The 26,830-nt window shown below is 41.3% G+C and overlaps 1 long non-coding RNA gene across 4 annotated transcripts in view; it reads right to left on the reverse strand.

Moving 5' to 3' along the window:
- Window positions 1-5,569: 5,569 nt before the first annotated feature.
- LOC139440371 (uncharacterized) overlaps window positions 5,570-26,830 on the reverse strand; it is a 104,856-nt gene continuing 83,595 nt past the window's right edge. For 2 of the 4 annotated variants that reach the window (XR_011650571.1, XR_011650572.1), the window contains 3 exons: window positions 13,434-13,565; window positions 10,913-11,083; window positions 5,570-6,741 (listed from right to left, as the gene is read on the reverse strand). This is a non-coding gene — a long non-coding RNA (uncharacterized lncRNA). Of the gene's footprint in view, window positions 6,742-10,912; window positions 11,084-13,433; window positions 13,566-20,030; window positions 20,354-26,830 lie in introns of those variants that run through there. The other 2 variants (XR_011650573.1, XR_011650574.1) reach the window with 2 other exon arrangements.

Below are 26,830 nucleotides of genomic sequence, written 5' to 3' on the forward strand. Positions count from 1 at the left end.
TTTATATAAAGTTTCTAGCAGAGCCACTGAAAGCCTAGAAATAGAAGTGTATAACTTCCAGACCAGCAGAGAGCGAAAAAGCAATACACAGAAGGACATTTATTTCATAAATTGATATTGCCATTCTATTCCTTATATTAAAATAAATTGCTGAACTAAGTATTCAATTTAGTTAACTATGAAAAACATAATAGAATCCACGCAAAGAGAACAGGAAAAAGACAAAAACAGAAATTAAGAAAATGGGAAAAATAAAAGCAATAAAGAGTATCAAAATGACAAAAGTTGGATTTTTAAAGAGTAATAAATGGATAAACAACTAGCAAAACTGATCAAGAAAAAAGATAAAAGGTAAATACACAATCCTAAGACTTAGGGGAGAGAAAGGACCAAACCACAGATGTAGCAGAGATTATAAAGATAAAAAAGAATATTATGAAGTTTTTAAAAATAAATAGAAACTTCAATGAAATAGGCAAATTCTTAGAAAAATATAAATTACCAAAAATGGCTCAAGTAATAGAAAATCTGAATGATTTGATAACTACAAATAAAATTAAACTGGTAGTTTAAATCTTCCCATAATAAAACTCCAAGGCTACATGGTTTTATAAGTGAGTTCTCCCTAAATACAGGAACAGATACTTTCAATCTGACCAAATTCTTTCAGGAAGCAGAAAAAGAGGAAATATTACCTAGACTTACTTTATAAAATTAGTATAATTCTTTCACCAAAACCAAAAAAAAAAAACCCCTTACACATGAAAATAGAGGCCAAAACCTTGAACAAAGAATTAGTAAACTGAGTTCTGCATAATATACATTATATTATAATCAAATTATGTTTGTTTTAGGAATGCAAAGTTAGTTCAACCTTAAAAAATCTATCAATATAATTGGCATAACAGATTAAAAAGAAGAAGAGATGTGATCATCTTCATAGCTTCAGAAAAAGCATGCAGTGAAATTCAATATACAGCAGACTAGGAAAGAACAAGAACTTCCTTAATCTGATCCAAAGTGCTCATAAAAATAACTGTAATATCTTATTTAATGTTGAGATGTTAAAAAGTATTTTTCCTTTGAAATCAGGAACAACTCAAGGGCATTCATTCTCACTTTCTTCAGTATTGTTCTAGAAGTCCTACTCATTCTAGACAAGCAAGACAAATAAATAAAAGATATAAAGATTGCAAAGGAAGAAACAAAATTATTACTATATGTAGATCATATAATTACCTGTATAGGAAACCTGAAAAAAATCTACAAATTATTACATTAGAGCTTCTAGCAAGATTATAATATAATGGCAATTTATAAAAATCATGTACTCTATACCAAACGCTTAGTTTTAAATTTTAAAAAGATACAATTTACAATATGAAAAATTATATACAACACTTAGTAATAAATCCAAAAGAGATATGCAGTTCCTTTCTGCAAACAAAAATCTATAAATACATATTAAAAGACATTTCAACATACCTAAACAAGTGGAAGGACATACTAACTTCATAAAGCAGAAGATTCAGTTTTGCAATGATGTCAGTTCTTACTAATTGATTTATAGATTTAATGAAATTGCAATCAGAATTCCCAAATGACTTTTCTTGGAAGTTGACAAAAGATTTCTAATATTTATATAAAAGTTCAAATAGCTTATTGTAGTTAAAACACTCTTAAAGAAGATAAAGAACGTAGGGGACTTTCTCGCCCAGATAACAAGGCTTCTACAAGGCTTTAATAATTAAGATAGTGCATTCTATCTGAATAGGATAGACGAACAGACCGATCCGGCAGACTAATGGGCCAGACCAAGACCTCCACATGTGTAAAACTCTGATATTTGTTGGAAGTGACATGACAGGGGAAAGTGTGGACAGTTTTCCGATAGTCTGGGACTCTTACTTATCTCTGTAAGAAACTGTTGAATCTCTACTTCACAACTTATTCAGAAGTTGATTTCAGAGGGATCAAGGATTTAAATGGGAAACGCAAAATTTTAAAACTATTCTTAAGAAATGTATACTGCAGTATTTAGGGTAAAGTCAGAATTTATTTACCTTAACTTTAAATGTTCAAGAGAGGAAGAAAAGTGATAGAATGCAAAAGGAAGTGAGGGTAAAAGGTAAACGGTGTGTGAATCTAGGTCTAGGGAACCCTGGGGTTCTTTGGACTATTTTTATCCTTTCATTTAAATAAGCTTGCAGCTCCTTCAAAATAAAAAGATTTGTTAACCAAAATCTTTAAGAGACTATGAGACAATCTTTATCACCTAAGGGTACAGAAGCCATTCTTAAACCCAATTCAAAGGGTGAAAATAAAAAGGAAAATACTGACAAAATAAATTAGATTAAAATAATTTGTTTATTAAAAGATGCCATTAAGAGAGTGAAAAATAAATACAAGCCATCAAGTGGGAGAGGCTATTTGCCATGCACAAAACTGACAAAGAATTAAGATCACAAATGTATAAAGAACTACTATGATACAGTTCTTACATATTCAAAAAATACATGCATATTTATATATCTTCATACATGCTAACCTCTGTTAAAAATAATAACACAATGGAAAAACAGGCAAAAAATAATGAACATGTATTTTACAGAGGAAGGAAACCAAATAATAAACATTCAAAGATGCTCTACTCATTTGTAATAAAAAAATGTTAATTAAAACCCCAATGAGACCTAATTTCAGACCCACACGATTGGCAAGTATTAAAAATCCTGACACCATCCAGTGTTCACGAAGATGAGGCTCACAGGAAGTCTCCGAGGGCAGTGCAGGAGTCAGGTCCCCCTTCGGCATCGCTCGTTAGAGCTGACTCATCAATTCCATTTCCAGATACTTAAACACACTAGTAAAAATCTTGTACGTGTTCTCCAGGAGACAAATATAAGATTTTTTTAACAGCATTGTTTGTAATAAATAAAAAAGCCTGAAAGCAACCTAAACTTTCCATCAGCACTGAAATGAATAGATAAAATACGATACATCCGTGGAATGGAATAGCAAATAGCCACATACAGCAGCAGGAATGATTCTCGATCATACTGGGGGAGAAAAAAGAAAGACCTGAAAACGTGTACTCAAACAGTCGTGAAAAGATGAGATTTTGAAAAATGAGGAGTGAGTTAGGCAGAGAGAGGAAAGGGCACTGAAGTCACAGAGACAAGACACAGCAGACCCTTTGAGAACCGGCAGATGCTCAGCGCCTCCTCCACCACGCCAGGGGCTCTGGTGCACATGAATTCACCTCTGGATACATTTTTACAAACCGTGAGACATTATCAAGTGAATTTCTCCTTAGGAACAGCTACAGAAGAAGAGTGAGGTTAGAAACAGATAAGGTAGTTAGGAAAGGAACAGAAATGTTTGCAATTACTGTAATTCCTCTCTAGAAAGCCAGCTGGGCAAAATTCAATTTCATGCTTCTGCCTGCCCTCCAGCGGCATCCCCAGGGCAGAAAGGAGCCAAGGTCAATGTAAGGCCTGCTTCAATGTGAAGATTACAAAGACAGAAGAAAGGCTACATTAACCTGGTTATTGGAAAGGGATTCTAAGTTAAAGACAGCTAAATTAAGGTTTCTCCGGAGTTTTTTCCAACTCAGACACCTAGGTTACCCCATGTCTCCGAGATCAAAATGGGAATGATCAACTGAGTTTTTAAAAAGTCAGGAGGTTTTTCTGCGCAGAAAGAAAGACTTACTGTAGCAGGGCTTAAAATGAATATTCAATTTATTAAAACTTTAAATTAAGGATCTCGGTTTTTATTAATGTTAGATCTCAGTTTGCCAATCTTGTTTCTTTTTTACTTGGATATGTAACTGCTAAAAACTAAGAAAAGCCATGTTCGGGTCTTTGATTAATGTTTAAATTAACATGTAAGTTAAAAGGACTAAATTCTCCTCTCTTCAGTAACTAACAAGATTTCCTTGACATTTCATACTACAATTATCTATTTAACACATCTATACTTAATACATCCTGTCAAATGCCTTTCACATAAACTTAACAAATTTAATGTCTTTCCTAACATTTAGTAAACTATTATTGTGACTTTAATAACCTTTAAAATACAACAAAGTTAATCATTTTAAACTCACATATCTTAAAATCAGATAAAGCATATTCAAAGTAGCACAGTAAAGACAAAACTTACTACATTGATAGGATCCCTACAAATACATTCCTTACATAATGATATCAATATTATATCAACTTTTTTTATCCTGGGTTTACAAAATTATCTAATGAACACCAGCATCAGCACCTCTGGCTGGATACAGCAACCAGGATAGAGTCCATTTATAGATCTTGTCGCTGGACTGGCCTGGACAGTACTGCCCAAACCAAAGGCCAACAAAGGGGGCGCTGGTTTCACCTTGGGCTCTGTCTGTTTACCCAATCATTTACTGAAATATTTCATAATATTTTTCTGCATACCTACACTTCCCTCCAACACTCTGCCCCACCCAGATTGCAACATATTTTTTTTTTTTTTACCTAACAAGAAATCACAGAGACTTTTTCAGATCAGTTTATAAAGAATTTTCTCAATCTTTTTAATGACTGCATTGGTTTTCATTGGATGCATATGTTGATATTTACGATAATTTATTTAATACTCTTCTATTAACAAGTATTTGTGTTGTTTCTATTCTTTCACTATTCCAATCCATAATGCAATATAAAGCCTTGTGCATATGTAATTTCTTACTTGTTTGTTTGTTCCAGCTTTATGGAGATGTGATTGACAAACAACATGTATTTTTAAGGTATACAATGTAATGTTTTGATATATGTTACATTGTGAAATGCTTACCACAATCAAGATAATTAACACATCCATCACCTCACATAGTTGCCCCTGTGTGTCTGTGTGTGTGTGTGTGTGGTGAGAACACTTGAAATCTATGTTCTTGCAAATCCAAGCTTACTTCCATGATTGCCTATAATCGCCGTGCTGTGCATTGGGTCTTCAGAGCTTACTCACCTTCTAGCTGGAAGTTTATACTCTTTGACTTGCATCGGATGGCAACATTTTGTGTCTTTTCATTTATGAAATTCTGCTTCCCCTTAATATTTTTCATTGTCATCTGTTTTATCATTTTATATAATCATCTATTTTACACCATGCAAACCCAGATTGGAGAAAATTAATGCTGCAAATCATAAATCCAGAAAGGCATCGAACACTTCATTAGAAGATGAGCCAGAGAAAAAAATTATTCCAGAATATGAAGTACATACAATAAAAACAAAAGGATTTACGAACATCTTGAAATGATGGTTGATGTAGTTTCCCAATTGTCTCTGACAGGTAGGGGTTGATAAATAAAAACTGCTTCGTAGCTGTGTCTTAGTCTGTAGGGGTTGCCATAACAGAATACCATAGACTGGGTGACTTAATCAACAGGAATTTATTTCTTTTTTTAAAAATATAGGACACAATTTATTTTATTTTATTTTTTACTTTTTTAAAATTATATTTTATTGATTATGCTATTATAGTTTTCCTGATTTTTCCCCCTTTGCCCCTCTCCACCCAGCACCCCCTACTACCTCAGGCAATCCCCCCACCATTGTTCATGTCCACGGGGCAGGCATGTAAATTCTTTTGTTGCTCCATTTCCTATGCTGTACTTTACATCCCCATGGCTATCCTGTAACTACCTATTTGTACTCTTAACCCCCTCAGCTCTTCACCCATTCTCCTCCTCCCCGCTCCCATCTGGCAACCATCTGGTAACTTCTTTTCTTGTGCTGTTTTTAAGATTCTCTCTTCATCTTTAACCTTTGGCCTTTTAATTATGATGTGTCTTGCAATGGGCCTCTTTGCCTCCATCGTAACTGGGACTCTCTGTGCTCCCTGGACTTCCATGTGTAACAGAAATTTAATTCTCACAGTTCTCCAGGCTGGGATTCCAAGAGCAAGGCAGGGCCCCAGGGTCCAGTGGAGGCCCGCTTCCTGACTTGTAGATGGCCCCCTTCTCACTGTATCCTCACTGGCCAAGAGAGATCATTTCTCGAGCATCTCTTTTAATAAGGACATTAATTCCAGCATGGGGACACCATCTTCATGATCTAGTCACCTCGCAAAGGACCCACCTCCAAATACCATCACACTGGGAATTAGACTTTACCATCTGAATTTTAAGGGACACAAATAGTCGATAACAGCTCATTATCTCTAGCTTAAGAAGTATAAAATATCACTGCTTTTGCCTTTATCTAGCCTCCATCTCACCAGGGGCGGGGCCACAGGTGCTGTTAGAGTAACAGTAATTATCTAAGTGTAATTAGTTATTGCACCCACCTGCTACTGTAAGACCTTGGTGCCTCTAAATTCCACCCAAATATTTTGGGAGTTCCCCACAATTGTCTCCTGTTTTCATAAGCAAACTCACTCATGCAGCTGAGACACCATCAGTTTTAGTTTAAGCATTTTTAAACGACCTGCCACTGGCTTGCTTGAGACCCCTGCGCAGACATATCCAGCTGTGGCTCACGTACACACAAAGGGGATGGGGGATGCTCTGCCTCTGGGTATAGAGTCGGGGGAAATAATGAAATGATTTGGCTTTTCTTTTAGCTCCTGAGGGATCCAACCAAGATGAGGCTTTCCCAAGAAACCAGACCTAAGACACTGCAGTACTGAATTTTGGAAGAAGTCTGAGAAGGAGAAGTGACAGTTCCTGCTTCTGTCCTTGCCCTGCTCCTTGGGGTTTTCCTCCTAAAAAAAAAAAAAAAAAAAAAGCACACCATCTTCTTCTTATCTCTACAGAGTCTTATTTTAGTATGTACATTATCCAGGTAGCAATAAGGGGGAAGCTGACATCCTCAACACTGTCTCAGCTGCCCATGTCCAGGCTCACTATCTTCTACACAGAGACACCTCCTCAGGAAAGCCTGAATAAAAGGGAGACTCGCCCTGGCTGGGGAGCTCAGGTGTTCAGAGAGTCATCCTGATATACTTAGGTTTGGGGTTTGATCCCCGGTTGGGGCATGTACGAGAATCAACCAATGGATGCATGAATAAGCAGAACGACAAATCTACGTGTGTGCCTCTCTCTCCCCCCTCAACTCCCTCTCTCTGTCTAAAATCCATAAATAAAATTTTTTAAAAAAGAGAGAGAGGCTTGCTCTCACTACTTTAACCTTGGACTATGCAACAAGTACTTTTGAGCCCCCTGCCGGGTTAAAATCACACCAAACCAGACAGTATGCAGTTTATTACAACGTTGTTCCCACTGGGGTAGCAGAAGCAGCTAATGATATTATTTTAAATATATTAAAGCCAGGTTTTAGGGGGTTTTTTTCGTACAAGCCAGGAAGACCAACTTATTCCTTTTTTATCCTTCAGAACAATTGGGAGGTGTTTGGGTTTTTTGGTTTTTTGTTTTTTTCAATCTCAACTGACTCATTTGGTGGAAATAAATTCACATGTCAGCATGTGGTCTGACCAGTATGACCTATCCATTACAAAAAAAGATACATAACATTTTCAAATTAAGGTATATTCAGCAGTTATACATTCTTACTTTAATTTTTCCTCATTCTTTAAAATGTATTGACCATAGAAGCAAAGAACACACACCTGAGACCGTCATGGTAAGAAGATTAGTCAACTTCAGTCTCATTGTTCGAATCAAGGTAATTCAGTCATTTCAGCCAGCGCGAGTAAAGGGTTTATTACGAGAAGAGAGGAGTATTTCATGAAGCTTGAAAATGTGTACCTAGGCGATCCACATCTGTCGGAAACTAGATGTTTGCTTGCTCTGTCTCTCTTTCTCATCCTCCCCAACCCCATCCAGATGGTCTTCCACCCCCAGTTTCCTCTGCCCTTTGCTCCACCTTCTGGCTTCTCAAGGCAGGCTGGCTCTCTCTGCTTACTCACCAGTACGCACGGCCCAAACAGGCTGCTCTAATCCGGTCTTGGAGATAAAGGAATGTCCAGGAGCTCTTCAGGTAGACTTGGATGTCGACCATCTACTGTTATAAAAATAGTTGCCCAGCCCCACCCTCCAGCACAACCTTTGAAGGTACTTTTAGGAGAATGAGGGGTACTGTTTGTAGTCATCCCCAACATGTACGCCACGCTCCTTGCATTCACCTGAACCTCTTAGCAAATCCGACCCTACTCCCCTTGGCTGGTAGTAAAGTGAGTGACCGACTGTTCGTGATCACGTCTGGTTTTCACAGAGGTGTCCCACAGAGATGGGACTAGTAATCCCAAGGTTCAAATGTTCAATGTTTATTCTTTGAAATAAAAGTAGGTGAGGGGAAATTATAATAACATTGTTAAATACGTCAGTAGAGGCTCCATTTATTTTTAACCAAATATATATTAATTAAAAGCATGCAAATAATTCCTTTGACCACTTCTCAGAATGTATGCTAAGAAAATAATCATACCAGGACACAAAATATTATAGATAAAAGTGTTCAGTTTTAGACATGTATAATTGGGGGGAAAAGCACATGTCCACCAATAGGAATTTCAATTACAAATTTATGTTCCACGCATGTGCCCAGCTATCATACAACCTTTAAAACTTATCTTTTTGAAGACTATTTACAAACATGGGGAAATATTCATAATGTGTTAAAGGAAAAAAACAAAACACAAAATTATATGTCTGCTCCTAATTTTTTTTTCTAATTTTACCTTACATTATTTGCATATAATTAATTTAAAGAAGATGAGCAGGGAACACATTAAAATTTTAAGTGATTATTTCTGAATGGTGGGGGCATGGGTAATTTCAGATTCCTTCTTGACTGTTCACTTATTTTTCTAGTTGTCTAAGATGATATATATTTTTTTATAATATGGAATTTGTTTACAATCCCTATCCTACTGGTCTTGTTGCCTGAATTTGCTGATTAGTTACATCAGCGTCCCAGCTCACAACAGTGGCTTCAATGGAATGAACCGTACAGGGAAAAAGAGAGAGGAAAAGATAATAGTGAACTATCATGGAACGTGACCAGAGTTTGCTTTCAGCTCCTCTCGTGTTCCTGTGGGAAGGGCCCCGTGGAAGCAGCAGTTTTCGTGGAACCGCCATCCGACTGTAGCTGTCTGTTTTCTTACTCCTCACAGTGAACTGCAAACGCCCCTGCCCAATGCGCGTGATCGCCCACGGTCATTGGTGCATTTCGGCTTCCACTGATACGTGGGAAGGCTGATAGGGTTTGTGAACATGGTCACATCCATCTTTTTTTTTTTTAAATAAATGGTTAAGAGTATTATTACAGTGAAGTGTTGACAAGCATGGCAAAGATTAAAAGTGCAGTTCCTTTTTGAAATAAATTATTCAGCATTTAGACTGGCTGAAGATTTATTTGGCAGTAATTTCTCGGTTAAAATTCCCTGAGGTTTGTTTATATGGCTACTTTGGTTCTTTATTTTAAGTATATCAGCATTTTTCCACAGCTTCAAGCTATTCTCATCTCAGCATGTAGGAAGTTAATAGGTAGCACAGAAGCTCATTATTTTAATTCCAGTAAAAAACAGAATTGGCTCAAGAGGCAAAGGTACTAACGCCATCTTTTCTGGTATCCTGAAGGGCCCACAAGGACAGCCACAAACTCAAACTCCTCATGGCAATTGGGACCCCTGGTCCAGGTCACCAAAGGGATGGGCTCAGCCAGACTCAACCCCAGATAATCTGCAGACACCGTCTGCAGATATGAAATAAGGACCACTTGGGATTTTGTTTTTCTAATGCAACAAAAATTCACCAGATATTTTTAAGAAGTATATAAGAAATGTAGTTTCAGTTGAGGCGGTTGCCCACCTAGGTTATACTTTTCCAGCGGTACCACCATTCTTCATCACATCTGAGGAATTCCGGTTTGGAATTGCAAAATGCATCTGATAATCAGTCTTGCTAGTTTCTAATCACATACGAATGAGATTAAAAAGTCAGATTGCTCCATTTATTTACTAGACTGGGCTCCAGATGCCTTTTGTATTCTCTAAATAGCAGATGCTCTCACAAAACCAAAGTTCACCACCAAAAAATCCTTCAAAACCGCATTCCTTGGTCTAACGCAGGAATTCCAATGAGAATTCCAAAAGGGATTAGAATAATGGTAAAATCACTAGAATAAGTGTACAGCCTTCCTACTTAACAACTTGGAATAGGGCATTTGCATCTGTAAGGTCAGACACACTTTAACTTAAAAAAATCTTAAGACTCTTTCATTCAACTAGTAGTGAGTGAGTGCCAGGCACTGTTCTAGGGACTGCGGCAGAAAGCATACAAGGGTTGAGCCTTAACTCTATGGCAACACCACGTTTCAGAGAACCAGTTGTAATGGCCTGAAAGTGCTATCTCAGAATTATGCTAGCTTGAGCTACCTCAGTCAGAAAAAATTATGTACAGAATAAGTTCATCAAAAGTTAGAAAGCGAGAGGGATCCTTTTGACATCCCTTTCGCACGCGCTTGTCTGTGTGTGTGTGCGAGACTTTGAAGCAAAGCAGGCAAGTACATTTGTATTCAGCTAAATTTAATTTGAATGCCTATATAACCCCTGAGAATTTGGGAGGCTCTGTCAGCTGGAATGCACAACCAAAGTTACTTATGTACCTCACAGCGGCTGTTACAAAATAAAGGACTAAAACCTCACTATGCTGTCTAGTTAAAGTATTTTTGCCATCATCTGCAGTGATAGCAACATTTCTTCTGGCTGAGGGGTGTCCCAGGTTTCATCCCGTTGGTAAAAAAGCGAAAATAGTTCCGGAAAGTCACTTAAAGTTAATTCCATTTCAGTCAACAAATACAATTTAGACACTAGGAATGGTGCCAAGACATGAGAATACAAAAATGAATGTTTTGATGAGATGTCTACAGTGGCAACAAACTCATCCAAGTTACCTGAAGTCTGGGGGTCTTACCGAGAATGTAACAGAGATGCGCACTCTTCCACTTCCCACTAGGGCCAGCTCTGGAAGCTCACCGCCCTGCTTCTGCCTGTCTGGATATCTGGAGATGCCCTAAGCATACTGGTGTCTTGAGGTGGAGCAAATAATCTTGATCAAAAGATGACAGTAGTTTGGCAGAAATATCTAGAAAGACAGGCAGTTTGGTGTTCCCATCAGAAAATGACCAGAATCTTGATGAAACAGAACTTCATTGCACTGTGAGCATCAAAGGGCCTGTCACGCCAAAGAGCATCATCTCGTATTGGGTGGAGCCCTTGGTCCTTGTGGGAATTCAAGGCTATCACTCAGAATGCTCTTCCAGTTTTTCAAACCACTCCCAATACGAGTGGTTTGGGGGTAAAGAACATTCAGCAGGTGCTCTAAAACTAGTTTCCCCTTCTCTGCCCCATTTCCCAAGCCCCACTTTTCTCCTTTAGGTACTCAGGGTCTGGTCCATAGCAGAGAATAAATTTACATGATTTTTGTTCATAAGTGATGTCATCATGGCAATGATGTTCTGGCCTCCCCCAGCTGTAAACCCCCCACACCCACACCCATACACACACACACACACACACACACACCCCTCCTTGATGAGCAAGCAGTACAATGCTGGTACTGACTCTCGGACTAAAGAAAGTTACTCATCCAAACCTCTCTCGGTTAGAAACTATTAGCCAATTATTCCCAACTCTAGAAAGATTGGCCATTATGCCCAATTGTCTTAAGATTCACACCTAAAATATCAATTCAAACGAGTCTCTCCCTACTTACTTGGAAAATGAAAATGTTTTACCTCTTGTCCCTCTCAACATATAGGATATGCCATCACTACATCAATTCCCCTTTAAAGTTACCATCATATAAATGAGTAGTAGGTATAACTGAAATTTAGGGATATAACTGGCACTGTCTATTTTGGTCATTAAATTAACTTGAAATAACAAATGTATATTAGTAAGCTTAAATTCCTGGGCTTAATAGTTCTAGTCAGGTAAGAAGTCAAAATGATGTCTTCTCATTTAAGAAAGATTTGTGAGCAAAAAGAGAGAATTTAAATTGATCTGTGCTGCTGGCTTTTTCTGTGACCTTATTAATATCCCTAAGAGCTTTAGGGGTACATTTTTAAATCACAGACACATGTATTACCTTCGATATTCCAGAGAACTTAGTGGTCAGGAACTTAGAAAATAAATGATTGGAACAGAAATTGCCCTGAATGTTGTTCGACTCTAAAGATGATGGTACATATTTGTTCCCTTTGCCATCCAGATAGAATCTCCTGCTTCTTATCTTGCATCCCATCACACAAAACACCTGCTTCGAATCTGTGTGTGGTGAATGATACAGGTACTCTTTCAAAATATCTTCTAGCTGAATGATCAGAATTAAGTAGACTTTAGTCATTGGTTTAGACCTTTATTCTTTAGACATTATCTAGTGTCTCATATGTATCAGGCATTTCATTTGGATTTGGGAATATAAAGATGAAGACATTCTCCATGCTCAAGGAACTTAAAGTCTATCTGGAAAGAGAGAGGGATAAATGACTAATTATGACAGACTGTGCTGAGTACATTAGTGAAAATGTGGACGAAGTGCTTTGGAAACATAGAGGAGGTAGTGAGTAGTAAGTAGTCTGGAGAAATTGAGAATTAGCCAAAGTTCTACCTGCCACCTTTGGACGAGACTGGAATGGCAATTGTAACATAGAGGGATTGTGTCCACCCACCCACACGACTGTCAGAGTACAATTTCTGACTCGGTATAAAGTTGAATTATGTTCCTACAGCCGAGGAGGTTGAGACAGTCTTGGTCAGTTTCAGGGTCACTGAGGCTGACCCTCCCGTAGTCTGGCATGTTTATTTGTTTTCTCTGCCCTTTTGGCAAGAGGATATTTTACAACAGTGAACCTTCGTGATTTCCAAGCGCTCAGAAAAATGCTGTTTGACCAGTGAACAAATTCTTCTTGATTGTTTTGGATTAAGAGTTGCTACTCCGCTAAAATTAAGCCAAAACAGCCTTCAGAAAGCAAGGTATTTCGTTGGAACGGAACGTAAGTCAAAGCTGGAAATGGGGGCTGCTTGGGTGCCCTGTGCCGAAGCCCTCCGAGTCTGTGCATCCCGGCGCCAAACCCTTGCTCCCAGACCTTGGGAACATGGCTTCCCGGGTCTGCCAGTTCTAAACTCACCCTTCCCGCTTCTTCTGTTCTGTGGCTCCTAGGCCTGTTCCGAGAATGCAATGTGAAACTATAATTTTATGATATAGCAGACAATTCTTTCTAATGGAAGGCTACTAAAATTATCAAATTTCATTAATTACTAAGCCATGTAAGTAACTGACTGATTGTTACAATTTGAATGGGCCGTAAAGGGAAGGTAAATGGAATGATTTCAAACTAACAGGTCCATTTGTGGCTTTCGGTGGGGTCATCCCTCTTGGGAATGGTATACAGAAAACTGGAGGATGACCGAGGAATGAGAAGCACTCTTACCTCCGTGTCCTGTCTCTCAGGTGAACAAACTCCCCGGATGTGACGGTGCTCAGTTAGGCCTGGAGGCTGCTTTAACTCACGGTGGGACCTTGGTTGAGCTATTTTAACTTCTTCCTAGCTTAGATAAACCTCCTAAAAAAACGAGAAGAAAAATATATTAAATTTCAAGCACTCCTATAAAAGACGATATGAGTAAAGAAAACTCATTTACATTTCACTGAAATATAATATTGCTGTGAACTGAATCTTTCTGTCCCCCCCAAAGCTGACGTGTTGAAGGCCTCCTGTGTTGGCATTTGGAGGTGGGGCCTTTGAGAGGTAATTAGGTCATGGGGGTGGGGCCTCCATGATGTGATTAGGGTCCTTAGAGGAAGACAAAGAGAGCCAGTCCGGTCTTCAGGGGAGGATCAATCAGAAGACGGCATCGGCAAACCAGGAAGGGGCCTCACCAGACAGCAGAGCTGCTGGTACCCTGATATTCCTGCCTGCGGAACTGTGAGAAATAAGCGCTAGTTGTGTAGGCCAACCAGTCTACAGAAATCTGTTAGAGTGCTCTGAACTAAGACAAATGGTATTTAAGAAACAAAGGGATACGTTAGGTCAGAGATTCTCCCACTTCTGAAGTTAGAAACTCTTTTTGAGGTGGTTTGTTGAGAGAGAGGGGAAGTAAAATGACACATGCTAACGGTAGAAATGATACAGTACACCACATCACCTCTGCAAGGCAACATGGACAGATGAAACAGGTAGGTGATGAAGCGGGAGGAAATATTGTAAACGCTTGTAACTTACATGATAGACTATATAAGAAACCCCAGCCAACAGGCAGGGGAGCAAAGAGGAAAACCTGTATAAAAGTGGGCAAAAGATACAAGCAGGCAATTCACAGGAAACCCAAACAGCTAACTAGTATGTGAACAAACACTAAGACTAGCTAGTCTTTGCTTAGTAATTTTGAAAAATGCAAATTTTTAAGAAGATGGGCTTCATTGGCCTTGCACCAGCACCTCCCAGAAGACGTATGGAAAGAGCGAATAGATGCTCTTCAACAGGAAGGGCACACGTTGGCTTTGCCTTGCCTGTACCTCTCCCAGCCCCAGACAGGAGGCACTGCTGAGGCTCAGGCCCCAGGTAGGACGTCACCATCTCCCACCATAACATCTACAATTGAATATGGTTTTGTTATCTTTTGAACCCCTGAAGTTATTTGCTTGCACCTTCCCTATGGCACTAACGACATGTTGCCTTCTTCTGTAGTGCTCCGTACCTTCCAAAAGCAGGAACTCTTAGTCATTTAGAATCTTCAGCAGCACTAGCGTATTTTGCACATAACAGGAGTCCAATAAATATTTATTGAACTGAATTAAATGGCAGTGGGGGATGCTAAGCTCCCAGCTAATAGTCAGGAAACCATGCCAGCTTTGAAAATGAAGAAAAATGAAGGGGAAAAAAATGACCCAGTTGAACTAGCTCAGCAGTTTCTGAAGTATGTTCCACAGAACATAAACCCTATAAAGCACTACCTAAAGAAAGGGTCCTGGGTCAAAAGATTTGGGAGAGCACCACATGACATATCCCCAGCCACCTGGCCCCATCGAGAATCATTAGCATTGCTGTGCTGGAGCCAACTTATTCTGGTTTGCAAGAGTCTGTTGTTATGTTGTTAGGAATTTTGTGAGCCAATTGTTCAACCATTACTCAATATTAAACATGTAACTTACAATGAAATCAATTACTTTAAAGATAAAAATAATAATTACTCAAAACAATGCTTTCTAATTATTTTACTACATTTTGCTCTTATGGCATGCTCTTGAGGTTATGTGCATCTGTCGGATGTATGGTGGAAGTACCTGGCCATCTCATCCCAACTTCACAGTCACTGCTCTGGTGGGGGTTTGAAATGGACCGTGGTGGGAATCTTTAAGCCAGAGAAATCAGCACATGCTACAAAGCCGTGTTTCTCTCCAGAGAACTGGTTGTCACACATTTAGCAGCACACTCCTGGTCCCAAACACATCAGTGAGAGCCCTACAATAAACACACCCATTTAACTGTCTAAACCACTGCTCTGAACTTCATTTGATCATGAAGTTATTTTAATGCACAGCGTTTATTAATACCCTGAGACACGTACTTCGGGAACAACGAGACTCGATGATTGCCAAGGCCTTCTGTAGTTCTAACAACCTAGGTAACCCACAAGCCTTCACAGGCAAACGTACTGTCCTCACTTCTGAGCTTTTCAATTTATTGAGATGTGGATGAGGTTAATCAGTGCTACCTTTAAAAAGAGAGTCAAACCATTTTAAAAGGACTCCTACTTCCTAGGAAATACTAATTGATTTATTTATGACTCCTCAGTTCAAAGCAATTTGGTGAAGGGTAGACTACCATATAGAAAGATGTGATGTTTATCCCATCTGTGAGCAAGGAACTCAATGTCTCTAAATCTCGTTTTCTTCACCTGTAAAACGGGGCACTTCACAGGAGTTTTGAGAAAGCAGACAAAATTATTTACGAAGAGTTACATGGAAAGCTATGCAGTTATTACACATAAAAGAAAAGACAATTTGGGTGTTTCTCTCAGAAAGTGGTACAATAAATATGGTCTATAAACTATCTTCAGCTGAGTTTGCCAGATCTCGGAAGTCTTCTCTCAAATTCCCATAACAAAGTGAGTAAATCCCTGGCTCAGACTCCAAAGTAACCTAACCATGCTCCAAGACAGCTCAAAGGTGATTGTTAAGATGCCTCCTGGCTTCCTGGTCGAGCTCACAGGAAACTGCAGATATGTTTTCAAACGATCTAATCGAAGCCAATTGTATCCAGACCAATAGCAAACGTGCATGTGACGGGGTGGTCCCAGTACAGAACGAGCTCCTGGCACGGCGTTTTCAAGCAGTGGCCCTTATCTTTAGGGCCGGTTACAGTTCAGAGAGGCCACGTGTGACCAGACTTCAGCCCAGAGAAAGGTGATTTTTATCTCTCAGGTAGGCTTCATATAGCACAAATCTGATTTGGAATAATATTTTCATAAACATAGACATTTTCAGTTTTTTGCTGAGGGTCTAAAAATGTGAACCTGCCTCTTAGGAGGTCACTTTCAAAGGTGAGGATGAGGAGAGGGAGGAGAAAAGAGGAAAGAGGAAACACTAGCTTGCTCTCTTTCTCTCTTTGATCCCTAAAAACACATAAAAGGATGGCAAAATGCCCAGCACGCGCTTCCTGTTCTGGCTGGCCGCCTCCCAGGGACCTGGGTCTTCGTCCGAGGGCCACAGTGCAGCCCTTCTGCTGCTTTTGCCCGCAGTGGTGGTGCTCCAGATGTTGAACAACTGGAGCAGCATGGGCACCCACAGATGCACACCAGCTCCAGGGCTGCAAGGAGCATCCTGGACGCCCAAGGTGGGTGCCTGGAGGGACAGAGGCCACAGTGGGGAGTGAGTCTCAGGGAAACAGTTAATTATCAACCCAAGTGGACATATTTCATATTTTAGCAACAGCTATGAGCGGATCAGTGCGTACCGGCTAACAGTCAGCCCTGCTTGCCTTACTCCTCTTCAGAAGTAGGACTTGGCAATGACATGTCTCCCAGGGTCTGATTCTACCCGTGTAGAATGAATCAGGTCTGAGCTACTACGGAATGACTGGTATAGTGTCATAATGTAATGACCAGCTATGTCTTGCTTAGGAATGAAAGGGACACCGGTATGATCTACCGCTTATTTATGTACCTGAGTTTTCAGTGCTTTCTTTTTAGGATTCTCATCTTATTCTATCCTAAGGACAGCCCTATTGGAAAAGGACTATCACCCTTATAGTATAGATGAACCCTTATAGTATAGATTGTCAAGTTACTATCAAAGTCACACAACTAATAATGAGTAGGGTCAACTTTATACATAGGTCTGTCTGGCTCCCAAAAGGGGGCTCTTTGTACTGTATGAGACAGCAAAGTGGTTGAATCCACAGCCTCTGGAATCACAGTGTCTGGATTGGAAGCCCATCGCTGTCACTTAGCTAGCTGTGTGGCCTTATAAGTTACTCAGCCCCATGTGCCTCTGTCTTCTTATATTTAAAATGAAATAATAACATTTGCCTTAGAGTTTTGTTGGAGTAGTAAATGAGTCATTAAGTCTTTGGAATAGTCCTGGCACATAGTAATCACCCAATAAATGTTTGGCTTTTCTTGTCCTTATGTCTCCCAAAGCTGCCACCCACATCCAGCCTATTCATGGCCTAGATCTTTCTAGGTCAATGGTTCTAAAATCTACTTAATATCACCTAGTTTCCCCTTTCAGGTCAAACATTGCATAGCTAAGAAAATAGATTCTTGACGCTTAACGTCAGCCTTAAATGTATAATTTCAGGGATAATATTAGGCACTTTTGCTACTGGCTAACTCTTAGTTACACTTTAATTTTCACTTTAATTTCATTTAATGGCTTACTTATCAATTAAATGAAGTCTCTCTTGCTGAGAGAAAGAGGAGGAGACTGGAGACAGGGTGATTTAGGAGTATGGGGACTTAGGGCACTAGTTGACTTGGGTAAGGCACTGGCTTAAGAGATATTTTTGGAATGGAATGTTTTAATAGGTTTTATTGTTATTTGGGTATGGTGTCCTTGACAGATTAAGAGATGGTTACATTTATAAGGTAGTGTGTTACAGTTCCCAAGAGGAGGAAGCACGTCATGCCGGCCATGAGCGGCCACACGGGGAAGCAGCAGGATTGGTCAGGAGGAAGGGGCGAATTTCAGGCGAGAACCTTTATAGTGGTTTCTGTGGGAAGGACCAGGCGAGGCAGGGTAAGCTAGTTAGGACTGGCTGGTCTGAAAAATGGCTGGGGGTTCTGGGGCATAAGGGCTGTCCCTAGTTTTCTTGTACTGGGCCCGGGGTGATTGAGGCAGGCAGACAGTAGCCCAGAGTGTGAGAGCCTAATCAGGGAGGTGTTGTGGTGTGGGCTCTGCATCGGTTGGTTTGTATTGGAAAGCACACTTCTGGATAAGTTGTTTACCATTTCTGGGACTTGACCAGCCCTGGGAGAGTCAATTGCTCCAGAGTCGGTGAGTCCCCCCAAGTCAAATCATCAGAAAATAAAAGACATGGTCAACTTACAAAGTACAGGGCAGTAGACCCCTGTGGTAGAAGAAGGGGAGGAATGAGAAGGGAAGGAAAGAAGCCCAGCCCCAGGGAAGCACCTGTGCAGGTGCACTCAGCCTGACTCTTGTCTTTCTCCCTCCATCATCACCCCATCTCCTGTGGGGGCCCTGTGGACTAGTGCTTTATACTCAAGCGCCTGTCTGCCTCCGCGCTCTGCGTCTTGCTCATCCTGTGCACCTCTCACCACTCTTCTCCACAATCACCCCGCTGTCAAGGATCTAGTCTCCTCTGCTTGGGCCCTAGAAAGCCTAGCTTCTTCATTCTTGCTTTTCCAGAATGCAGCAACTCTGTCACACTTAGATCCTTTCAATTAGCATACACAAACAGGCTTTTTACAGAATACCCACAGGCGGCAAGGACACATACACATTCACAAAGGGGCATATTCATCAGTGAAACATGGGCTTCTGGGCGTGGGCTTACACTTCAATGGGCTTTGTCAAATACTGATCCGTGCCCTTCTAACAGGGCGGTGCCAGGACAGAGCTCTGAAGCTGACCAGCCTCAATTTGGGGGCAAATAGCCTAAATGCCTCCTGGGGACACTAAGCCCACTGAGGCAACCCTGTAGTGTTGCAGCCAAGGCAGAAGCTCTGAGAGACACCAAGGCCACACCTCAGAGGTGCCATTTGCATTCCTCACGTTGTGGTGCTGGGGCTCTACGTGAATCTTCTGCAGAGTTAACTGGAGAAGGCCAATACCTTAGGGTCAGGACGACAAGTGGTTTCCGTGGATTCTGGAGCCTTTATGAGGTCTGTCTGCTAGGAGCCAGTTAACACGGGGCCATGCTTCACTCCCATTGACACTTCCTAAACCAAAAGGAAGCCCCAGATCTAAATCCTTCAGTGTTCCTCTCTTCTGGCAACACTCTGAAGTCGTCTTAGGACTGGAGAGATTTCCAGGAAGTTCTCTCAGCTAGACACATTACTTCTAGTAAATTCAAGTGTACAGAAGCAAGGCAAACATAAGCATGCTTATATAATTGTTTTCTCATAGAGAAACCTTCCCATGTGAGACATTTCAAACTACTTTGAACAAAGCCACACTTCCTTCCATGTTTTAAAAAGAAAAAAATAAAGTAAAAAGATCCAACACAAAAAGTCCTGGCTGAGAAAGTATACGAGAATTGGCTTTTAAAATTCGGGTTTTTATAGTTCATATCCTAGGGTTGCTGCATACCATGTGAATCTGAGGTTTACAATAAACATGCATTTAGACACCTCTGCAGTAAGTAATAAGCCCTGATTATCAGCAGTTATTATAAAACCCAGACTTTGTAGAACAGATTTTTTTTCTTCCCATTTCTCTCAGAGTGCTTATAAAATGTGAAATCCACATGCCCGAGCTTTTCCCAATGTCCCCACACAATTTCTGCTTCTTCTGAGCACACCTTTCAACCTCCCCTCTCTGCCCTCCGCCTCCTTACTCTGCCCACCTGAACAGCCCCGTCCTTCCCCCTCCTGTGGTGGAGCTCACTTTTCTGGCCATCACAGTCTGCAGTCCTGGCTCTTCCCTCCAGTGTAGAACAGTGTCTGCTGATAGGAGGGCATTGGCAATTAGCCCAGGATTCCCGTCGCTGTCTTTTAAAGCATCACATAAACCCTTCCATGCTGTTTAATTTTTCCCTGAGTTACAGCTTCTCTCCCCAAATGGACGGTAAGTTCCTAGGGGCCAGCACGATGACTTCCATTTTTTGCATTTCTCAGCGGGCCCAGCAGAGTGGCCCTAGGAGGTCGGTTCACCGCTGTGGGCTCTTGCTTTGGCCATTTCACCCTTTCCTGCCTATTTTCGGTGAGTCCATATAAACTTTCATTACGTGCCAGATGCTTGCTTTCTGGTAATCTGAAACTCTCAGTTTGTTTTGGAACCTGGAACACATGTAAACTGTACTGTGACGAACTTTCTCTAAAATGGGAAGATTAGAAGATTTGAGTAAACAAGTTCATTCCCATCAAAGACTTTTAAAGCTTTATAGACCTATATATGTTATAGCTCGGTCAGTGTTACTTCTCAAATATGTTTAACTCATATTTCCGTATCCTGTCGTAATCAAGCTTTCTTCTGCAGCAGAAATGAGCCAAAACATTTCCACAGCTGGGGTTCCATGAAGGCCAGCAAGACGCTATTGGGCTGGAGAGGCTGAATTACTCCTATTCATTTCATCTCCAGAAACATTAGAGGGGTCAGCTAACTGCACTTACTTGAAATATACCAGAGAGACCCGATCTATGAAATTGTGAGAAAAATTTTTGTTTTATTGCCAAACTTGAAACCAGACCTGAGTGGTACTTAAAATTTCAGTTACATGAGCAAAGGGGTTTCTTTACACTTGAGAAGGGGCTCTTACATCTCAAGTTGGAATCAGTTCAACAAAGCAGATCTAGGAGCCATATGTTGGCTGCCTCAGCTCATCGTGAAACAGAGTGTGTGCTTCAGCAGCTTAAAAACAAAATAAAACGAACAAGCATAAACCCGTGGATCTGGCCCTCACAATTATAGAGGGGGAGCTGCCCTGAGTGTGCTAGGTGTGTGAGTGCACGCTCCCACCGCAGAGGTGGCCACCTAGCAGGGCAGAGGCGTGACCCTTTCAGCACCAGCATGGAATGCCATCTAACACGGCCAGAGTTGCTGCAGGAATGCGGCGAACGCCTCTGAGCTCCTCGAGGTTCCTAACCTGGTGGGCGCTCCATCCCGGAAGAACCAGGGGTGGCCTCTTTGCTGTGTTTTGAGAAGCCTTGGTGTATCTCAGAAGCTTGCAGTCAAGCTCCCAAAGTCGCCATTACAGAGGAGGCCCTTTGGTTAGACCACCGCCTCCTATTAAAATGTAACACATATGTGTGCACATGTGTGTGCTTACACAGCCCTGGGACCTGAGGAGATTCACCAGCACAGCTGGCATCCCAGGCCTGACCTTCACAAGGCCTGCTCTGGAGCCTGCCTCAGACAGAGGGCCTGAGTCATGCAAAATCTCTTCATCAGGCGTGTGTCTTGGTCCGCTTGGGTTGCTCTAACAAAATGCCACAGGCTGGGGGCTTCGACAAGATACATTAATTTCTTACAGTTCTGGAGGTGAGCAAGTCCAAGATCAGGGTGGCAGAAGATTTAACTCCTAGTGAGAGGACCCCTCCTGGCCTGCAGGTGGGTAACTTCTCATTGTGTCCTCACATATCAGAGACAGAGAGAGAGAGAGAGAGACAGAGAGAGAGAGAAGGGAGAGAGAGAGAGAGCAGGGAGAGGGTCATGCTCTGGTGTCTTTCTTTTCTTACAAGGATGCTTATTCCACGATGAGCACCCCACCTTCATGACCTCATTTAAACCTAACCCCCTCCCAAAGGCATTCTCTCCAAATACCACCACATTCTGGTTAGGGCTTTGGCACGTGCACTTGGCAGTGGGGGTGGGAGGTGTGGAACACAAACATACAGTCCGTAGCATCATGAGAACTAATGACAAGAACCTGTCCGATTTCTGGCCTGAAAGGATAAATTTCTGTTGTCTTAAGCCACTCAGTTTTGGTAGTTTGTTCATTTGTTACAGCAGACCTAGGAAACTAATAGAAAAAGAGGTATTCCTAGAGAGGAAGTTCAAAAAAGTCACAGAATTCTGGCTTTCACCCCAAAAGAGCAGGTGTGAACAGGTGCTATAGCAGGATACCTTGCATCCGGCATTGTACACATGCCGTCTGCCTGCCTGCTTGAGGTGGGGAGGAAAAGGGGCGGTGGAGGGGGCAAAGCAGGCTCCACTAGACATTGCTGCCCCTCACCCCAGCAGCACTCACAGAAGTGCCAGAATGTCCAGTGAATGTACAAACAAACAAAGAGGAGGAGGAGGAGTGGGGGAGGAGGCAGAAGGGATTGGGCAGGGAGAGGAGAGAAGTAGCGGGGAAGAAAGGGGGGAGTGGGGGAGGGAGCAGGGATAAGGAGGGCCTTTGCTATGTGAGGTAGCACATTCCCTGGTCCAGGGATTAGAATTTAGATATCTTTAGGGGCCATTGTTCAGTTTACCACTAAGTCTTTAAGTACATATTACACAGATACGTAAATATGTCTTTCTCTACAACAACTTGAAAAGGAAATTGCCTTTAACTTGGCAAGACCATAAAATGAACCTATTTTCCACATTTAGTCTACTCCTTTCTCTCTTCAACCGCCTATATAATGCCCTGGAAAAAGAAACAATCACCTGATAACCTGGATGGTTAAACCCCCTCAGCCACTGACTTGAACAAACGTGTGCTGAGCCAGCATCCCGGCCGAGCCAAGTTGCTGTGCGTCACTGTTCACACAGGAGCCTGCAGAACCCTGTAATCACCAGTCAAGCATTGCCTTAACCTGGCAGTCTGCACCGCAGTGTTGCATCACAAAACAAAAGGTCGATTCAGAGGAGCAAAAATTCAGTCCGGCTGGTTGTTTGACTTTCACATAGGCAACACAACCATCTGATGGATGGACTCTTTCATTTTTCATAGTTATTTTAGCACCTTATAACCACAAGCTAAGTGTGCCATTTATATAACTGTACACTTGTGGATTTACGGGCTTATCAAATGTTTTAATTCATCTATGAAATCAACATTAACCACTCCCTACACTCATATTTCCCTTCGGCACACCCCACCCTCACCCACCCTCACTCCCCAACTCCGGTTTTTCTGTTTCAGCCCACAGCAGAGTTCTCCATCCAACTGGGTCACTATTTTTGTTTAAAGTTTTAATCAAACAATATTCCCTGAAAGCTTATTATGTTCCAGGCACTGGGCTGGGTCCACAGGCAAAATTGTACCAGGGTAGGAAATGAGACAGATTGAACATTTTTAAACAAGAAAACATAAAGGTCTACCTGTCTGAGTGAACCCCACAGTTTGGAGAGGGTTTGGAGAGGCTTTCTGGGAGTTCAAGGAGGAGCCAGTTGAGTGGCTGCTGTCAGGGTCCTTCGTTAGGCCACTGCAGGGTGGGTAGGCACCACGCACATGGGGAGGCAGTGCTGGATCTTACAAAGGTTTGATCCCACGGCACTTCACAGAAACCTCCTGGGTATGCAAATGGGTAAACTCGCCAAAGTGTCCCAGATGTCTGTCCCAGGATAGGAAGTGTGACAAAACTGAAGGTCCGACCGACCCATGAGCTAGCTCTTGCTGTTGTGTGTTCGAGCTTGGAAAGGTACAGCTCTGAGATAAGGAAAGGAAACTAGCTACACAGCCTGAGAAGAAAACCCAAGGCACCAACCAGAAATAAGATTCTACGTGAAGATACATGAAGAGCTATCAGGGGACAACAATTCATCAGTCCTTCCAACCTGCCCTCTTCACACAACTGCAGTGGTTTAGGCCCAACTTGGTGGTTTGGGTCCTAGAGGAATCCACTCAATGCAGAACAGCCAAGTTACTATGTAAACATTTGCACACACAAACTGCCCTGGCTGCTGTGGCTCATTGGATTGAGTGCCGGCCTGTGAATGAAAGGGTTGCTGGGTCGATTCCCACTCAGGGCACGTGCCTGGGTTGCAGGCCAGGTTACCGGTAAGGGGAGTGTGAGAGACAATCACACACTGATGTTTCTCTTCCTTCTAGCTCCCTTCCCCTTTTTCTAAAAATAAATAAACAAAATCTTTTAAAAAACCATTTGTACATATAAACAAATATAAATGACATTCTATATTTCATTACCCCCTCACCTTTTGTTCTTAAAAAATATTGGTTGATGTTTCACCTACTGTCTAATGTTCTCACTTTTTGTGACAAAGCAGAACATATAAAAAGGTGGTCCCACAATTCCGAGAAGCCTATGACTTGTTTTAATTGTCCTCCAGGCAAACAACATATAAGAGAAAGCTTTCTGGGAAGAGTTTCATTGATGATGCAGGGATATGAAACTGATGTATGTGGAATACTGTGCTAAAATTGGGCAGTTCTTGTTCCAGGTCTCTTATTGGCCAGCTGTTTGCCTTTATGTTTCTTCTTCCTCTCTAAAATAAAGGCCTTGGACTAGATAATTCCTTGTAAATTCACAGATTTTGTGGTTCCTCTTACTGCCAGGAAAACGACCTTTCTGATGAGGTTCCATTTTATTGGGAAGTTATCTAATGGATTGGAAGGCTCTTCACTGAGGTCTGTTGGTAGGAGAGGAGCACTACGGTCTCAAAGGGGAAGCCAAAGGGAAGAAATGGGTAGTCTGGACTGATAACCCAGACTCAATTCCTGCACCCAGTGGGTGGGGAAAGGAGGGTGGAGGGGGCAAGGATGCCAGAGGCTTCCAACCCATCCAGACACAGCCCTTCTTGCAAGGAGGTTGGGCTCTGGGATCCCTTGGTTAAACACGGGAGCATAAAGTTAAAAAAAAATCTGTACCAATGATGCCTTCAAGACCTAGCAGATGTAGAGGAGAAATGGCATCTTTAAAGCGCTGGAAGAGACACATTGAACTGTGCAGGTCCCTTTTCAATAGTAAAATCACTGTAGGGCAGGAAGGAATCACGGAAACCATTAAGGGAAACACTACACAATAATCGGACTTGCCAGTTCTTTACCTACTGGAATTTGGGGGCAGGATAGACCCTTTGGACTGAACTAGCCTCCAGGATACTGAAGTAACTCTGGGAGTGGGAATAGGTGAGAGCAAGAGCAAGAAATAGAAACTTCCTACTTAATGAGGGAAATGGTGGGAAATGCAATCAAAGACACGTGACTAAATTTGTACCTGAGGATGGCAACATGGGTAATCCCCATCTGGTTGTGAAGATCCAAAGCTGAATGACATCTCAGACAATTATCCGGATGATTGCTGTTGATACCAGAACATCTTAGGGCCTGGAAAGAGAGCGCCCTGTAGCAGGAATGCAAGTCAGAATGGAGAAGGCAAGGCATGCGGGGTAGAGAGAAGGGAGAGATGAGGGTGGAGAAGGGAGGGGCCGCAGCAGGACCACCTTCTATGTTCCAGGATGTGCAGGATTCTCCTTTTCTTGCCATACAGAGGGACTGAAAGTGCTTTTGGGCCAGAACTATGGGTTATAACTAGTGTCCATTAAGGTAGCCGGTCTCTTATGGATAATATGCACTTCTGGAGACCTCCGGTTAGACAGGTATTTATCTCAAAGATCTCAAAGTCTGCATACTAGGAAAGTTACCAAGAACATTTACTTTTGGTCCTCAACTGAATGAAGGACTGTAACATCAAATTTTTCTTGCAAAAAGATGCAACCAAACAATTGGTTAAAAGGTCAATTAAAGTAAGTCCTTTTAAAATGGGGACCAAAATTTTAAACATAAAGACAGCTTGATAAAAATTTAATATTAAATAATAAAACTAAAATTTATAAAAGGTAAATTTGTATGACATTTTTAAAAGTTTAGGTGAAATTGCTGTTATGCCTTAATTTTTAAAAAAGATAAATTGCATGAGGGGTTTTTTTTTGGGGGGGGTATTGTTTTTCAAATAAATTGCATGATAGCCTAGTAAGACATAGTTTATATTTATGTTTATTTTTTTCGGTGTGGTCACACAGTAATTAGAAAAAAATCTGAGACATCATTAATTTTCCCCATGTTTCCCTTAATCCTCTGGTAATTAAATCACTGTCTGCCTAGGAGTGTATTCTGGCCTTAGCTAACCTAGACTTTCTCCTTCAATTATTCATCAGCTTAACGCTGCCAGACTCTCCTTGTTCAAAATTGTGACTATGATTCCAACAATTCTCCAATATTATCTTCATCAACTTTATGAGTTCCTGAATATTTTGTAGTTGTATTTTATTGTTGTATGTTAACAACATTTGAGCATCAGCAAGAGACAGGCCACAGAAGGCCTTGATGTGATGAGCTGAGAAATATTCTCGTGTTAAACTGAGACGGTTGTTTGTCTAAGGACCAATTCCTCAAGCAGTCAGGTCATTAGTGAATATTTTCAGACTTTGATGGTTTTGCTTCCCTCTGACTTTGGCTTCCTTCTGCATCCTGCAACCTTATAACTTTAGAGACTCCTTGGATGAATATGGGGATAACAAGGACCCCCTAGAGTTTGAAACTCATATTGTCTCAAACTAAGCTCCTCATCCAACCAGAAAGCCAATTTAGCCCTAATATATGCAAACTGGGGTACAATAATTTGTTTGCAACTGTACTCACTCTCATTTGTGACTGATTTTTATGAAAAATTCATCTGGGTTGTGAGTATACCAGGAACACATCTACCCTTCCAGCCACAAGGAAACAGCTACAATAGCAGCCTCCTGGGCACCAAA

Source organism: Desmodus rotundus, chromosome 11 (genome assembly GCF_022682495.2).
Source record: "Desmodus rotundus isolate HL8 chromosome 11, HLdesRot8A.1, whole genome shotgun sequence".
In the NCBI taxonomy this organism is placed as follows: Eukaryota; Metazoa; Chordata; class Mammalia; order Chiroptera; family Phyllostomidae; genus Desmodus; species Desmodus rotundus.